Genomic DNA, 5,189 nt, shown 5'->3' with positions numbered 1-5,189 from the left:
AACAGCAGTTTACGATAGGTAGCGAAGCACTGGAAGTGGTAAGGGAATACATCTACTTAGGGCAGGTAGTGACCACTGATCCGGATCATGAGACTGAAATAACCAGAAGAATAAGAATGGGCTGGGGTGCGTTTGGCAGGCATTCTCAAATCATGAACAGCAGGTTGCCACTATCCCTCAAAAGGAAAGTGTATAACAGCTGTGTGTTACCAGTACTAACATATGGGGCAGAAACCTGGAGGCTTACGAAAAGGGTTCTGCTGAAATTGAGGACGACGCAACGAGCTATGGAAAGAAGAATGATGGGTGTGACGTTAAGGGATAAGAAACGAGCAGATTGGGTGAGACAACAAACGCGGGTAAATGACATCTTAGTTGAAATCAAGAAAAAGAAATGGGCATGGGCCGGACATGTAATGAGGAGGGAAGATAACCGATGGTCATTAAGGGTTACGGACTGGATTCCAAGGGAAGGGAAGCGTAGCAGGGGGCGGCAGAAAGTTAGGTGGGCGGATGAGATTAAGACGTTTGCAGGGACAACATGGCCACAATTAGTACATGACCGAGGTAGTTGGAGAAGTATGGGAGAGGCCTTTGCCCTGCAGTGGGCGTAACTAGGCTGATGATGATGATAATGATGACTGCGAATAATGCACTCTAGAGCACCTAGGAAAATGTGTTCTACCACATAAATACATGGTTTAGGCAAAAAGTGCCTTAATGCTTTCGCACAAAAGTTCTATCATCGAGAGTTTGATGGAAGCTTGTCTGGTCGGGATGAAACATGACAAAAAAAGACATAGACTTAGCAAATAGAGCTTTAAAAGCTAGACGGTTTGGCTTCCATTCGAAAGCCTTATTCACAATGGGAAAAAAAAAGGTAGAAGTGCCTATTTAAGTAGGTTTTAGCATGTGACGCAAGCACCGCGCATAAGACGGAGAGGGTTCCTTCGTTTCGATAAGCGTGTGTCCTGTCCATTGTATCTCTAGGGACCCCACAGGTACAGGAGTGGCTTCCAGTTTCTTTCGTGGCCAATTATACTAGAGTTCATCCAGTCACTGTTGTGCTTAATCATTGCTGCCTGCTCTGCCAAAGCATTTGACGCCACGAGTTGCCATTTGCTTCAAGCAAAGTGCTTTTCAGCTGCACGTCTGCCAAAGTTCAATCTAGCCGAGAAAATACAAATTTACATGCACATTATACTTTTGATTATAGGGCAAGTAATTGTCGAACCTTGCTGTAAATGTACATATAGATTTCTTTCATGGTGCATTCCGTGCATTTAACTTTTTCGGTCTACAAGCAAGAATATATAGAATTTGCCAGCTACCATTTTAGAAATTTGTACATAACTCTATTCAATATGGAGCATTTCTTCTAGATACTTGTTCAGCAGTAATCTGTCAAATAGAATGTAGAATACTCTTTGTAAGACACTATGGTTATGGACATTCTATGGCTGAGCAGTCCACGCAGCTGCGTTTATTACTGATGAGTTTACTGTTGCTAAATGCAAGAAAATTATAGTAACAAGTACTGTTTGAAGGACCTTTCAAGTTTGTAAACTTGTATACTGCATAAGTGATGTCATCGCATTTATTGACCGCGAGGCATGTCTGGCTGAAGCCGTTCTAAGAAGTTTGAATATCCTTGCTGCAACTGGTTTATGGCTGCTTTACACAATTGTATGATTCCTGCGTGTAACAGGTGCATATTCTGTGCAGCAGTACCACGTCATTCGCTTTTTGGGTGATGTTCCAATGCCCCCAATGACGTCGCTGAAAGAGAGGCCTTGGGCCCCAGATGTGTGAATGCCATTCTAAGCATGCGTGGCAAGGCAGTCAGTTAAAATCTTCGCTTTCATTTTCGTAGGCCATTTAAAGTTCCTGTGCATGACTGCTACATGCTGTCCCGTCCACATATACTGACCCAATACGTCAGGCTATTTTAACAATATTTACATTTTTCGACTCTTAGGCTCGTAGCGAGGCACCTTATCACCATGGGGATATGAAGAATACATTGTCGTCGCTGGTTCCTTGTGGCTTCGAAGGACATGTATGAAAGGGTTGCAAAATAAATGTCAGTGTTTGGAAAGATTGTTGTGTTTTGCTAACAGATGCATTTATATCCCATACATGTGCAAGGTTACATCAGAACAGTACTAGAATATACTGAAAGAAATTCTGTAGAAAGCGGGAAATGTCGCCAAGGTGTTTCTGAAATGTACAAGAAAATTGCAAGGATGTTTCTAAGGTGAGCAACAGAAAGTTGGAAAAATGTTACTAGGAAGTTTCTAGGTGGAGAAATAAAAAGTCGGTAGAATGTTAGTATAAAGTTTCTAAAAAGTAAGAAGACGGTTAGTAAATCCTACTTTTAATGTTTGAAGCATGTTCATTCATCGTTTAAGCAAAGCTTGTAAATAATTTTTTTTATTCAGTATCGGTGGCCAATAGTCGACAGGATGTTGGTATGAAGCTTGTAGGAAGTTTGTAAACGGTTTGTAAACATTAGATAAACCGTTGGTAGGTTGTAGTACCATTTGTCTAAAAAAATTTTATTTAATGTTACTAGAAATTTTTGTAAGGGGAGTTGAAAAATGAAGTTAATTCATACGAGTGCAGTGCTATTTTCTTTATGAGGCGGGTACACGAGACTGTCTTTTATGAAAGATTAACATGAACTGATGAACAGTTTGTACAATTAATAATTAACCCGCGGAGCTTCGAGTCATCGTCATGCAGTATACGCGTACTTCAATTTTCCTCTTTAAGGACGCCTAATGGGCGCTCCAGTGACTCGAGTATCCTCTAGGCATTCCAACTGGCGCTGTAAACAATAGCTTCCTGGCTTCTACATGAAGTTTTACGGAACTGATGGGTTTTGGCGAATAAAGTGTGCCTCACCATAGTGCAATAACGACAGTCGTTTGTTTCCGTTACGGGACAGGTGTGCCATATCGTCGATAAAGGCTGCTGCAGCCACTACGAAATATTTGATCGATTGTTGTGGCTTGCCCCTCGATCTTAACTGCGAAACGTTTCTTTTAGGTCACTGCTGCTACGGTATTTCTCAGGTATATACTGTACATGACGCGCAGTCGGTGCTAACAGCAATGAGCAGCAATAACGTACGTCCACTATAAGTAGCGCAGCTATACTACGTGCAGCTATACTTGGCGTCTCTGCGTGGAGCGCATAATTAGCCGCACGGGGAACTAGCCCTGGAGGTAGCGGATAACAGCAATGAAAATGTTTTTTTCTAAGTGCTTGTTTCAGAGAACGGTAAAAGTACCAGAAAATTTTCAGGCACAGAATGTGCGCTCAATTCTTGCTTTTACGCGTAATTACAATGTCCACATTTGATTAGAACAATTCACCAGGGCATAAAACTCTTGATGAAAGCTTTGCAGGTAGCATTCTTACATGCGGATTTATAATGCCGACACCAAATACCAAGATTGCTATTCTATCTAAAAGGCAATGATTGCCATAACTAAGTATTAAGGGAATGTTATGTTTTGAGGGAAGCATGGTAGGAAATTTTACATGCTGAATTTGCAGTCGTTCTCCGAAATTTATAAACAGACACGGCTCGCCTCTGCAACGCAAAAGCAGTGGATCACTTGAAATCTATATAGCTTGCGACATCCAAGCAGCAAATTTTCGCAATTAAAGAAAAAGAATAGGCAGAATTGATCCCACGATATGACTGTCAACGGTTATGCGTTTAGCATTTAATCAACGCACCGGCCCGACGTGTCGCCACCTTCGAAACATGTGATATGTGAGACGTGTACTTCAGCGGGACTACTCTTTCGCGCTTGCCTCGGAACGCTCAGCGCCATCTAGCGCCGCCGCTACGAAGCCTGCGCCTCGCCTCCGAAATGCATAGCGCGCCGGAGCTTGCGAACGCTGAGAAATGCGTTACGCAGGAATGGGGCTCCTCTCTTGCGCGCTTTTTTTCTGGGCACGCTACGCCATCTGGTGGCGCTGCCGAGAAGTTCGAGCATGGCTTCCGAGACAAGAAGTGCGGCGCGACGGTGTCTGCGAAAGCTGAGAATTGCTCCCTCGCTTGTCGCACACCCAGTGGAATATGCTCAGCGGCGCAAGTTGGCGAGATGTTCATTTAAGAGCGACATATGCCCAGTGCATTCATGGCGCAGCTCGATGACACATTGGCGTGAAAGACGTTTATTATAAAGCGGCGCGTACTCATTGCAACTGTGGCGCAGCTTCCTAAAGAGTCGAGTTGTCGCTGAGAAATCCTTGTGCACTCTAAAAAAAAAATAGAGTTCCGGGCACTCTCTTTGAGGGAGTATCTGCTTGTCCCATATTTCACTCTTTTCGAGAGCAGATCGACCCTCTTTGAGAGAGTAGGTCAACTCCTCCCGACAGAGCTTTGTTATTCCACAGCAAGGGAGTGCTAGTACTCTTCCGCAGAGTGCTAATACTCTCACAGGGGTAATATTACTTCCCTAGACCGAGTGCTTATACTCCTCCAAACCGAGTACTTCTACTGCTCCAAGCATAGTGTTTCTACTCCCCCAGAGTGCTTGTACTCCTTCAGAACAGAGTGCCAGTACTCTTCCCAATAGTGTGAAAGCACATTGTAGATCCATGGGGACGTTTGAAGGGATCCGCAATACTTACATATGGCGAATATTTTATTCCTTCAAAAGCAGCTCCTGCACTTATGCTTGGTGAATGGGATGTAATCTGTAGTTGCCGAGTTACTCAAATGAAACATTTTCTCTCTTAAAAGGTCGAAATCTTTATTAATCAGTCACAAGACAAACCGAACAATAATTTGAGAAAAATACTGACAAACACAAAATCAGATTACAATGATGCGCATGACTTTATAGAACACATCTTCTAATAAAACATAAGTTTTCAAGTTTCGTCAGTATTACAGTGTAGGAATATCCTTTAATGTCAAGTGGCTACTTCCTTTCAAAAATAAAGTATACAGTGGAAAGTTAAACATAGAACAAACGTGTGCAAACTCACAAAGTATTGACACTATGATCGAAGAGAAATGTGCGCCACATTACTGGCACAAAACGCGTGCACTCATATGGCAGAGGTTACCAGTTGAGCTGCTAAGCATGGGGCTGGTAATGTAGATAAATTGTAGAAAAAACTTTTTTTGTGTGCCATATTCTAAGACAGCAGCTCATTTGATA

The sequence above is a fragment of the Dermacentor variabilis genome, chromosome 3 (assembly GCF_050947875.1).
Source record: "Dermacentor variabilis isolate Ectoservices chromosome 3, ASM5094787v1, whole genome shotgun sequence".
Classification (NCBI taxonomy): Eukaryota; Metazoa; Arthropoda; class Arachnida; order Ixodida; family Ixodidae; genus Dermacentor; species Dermacentor variabilis.
This window is presented reverse-complemented; position numbering follows the sequence as displayed.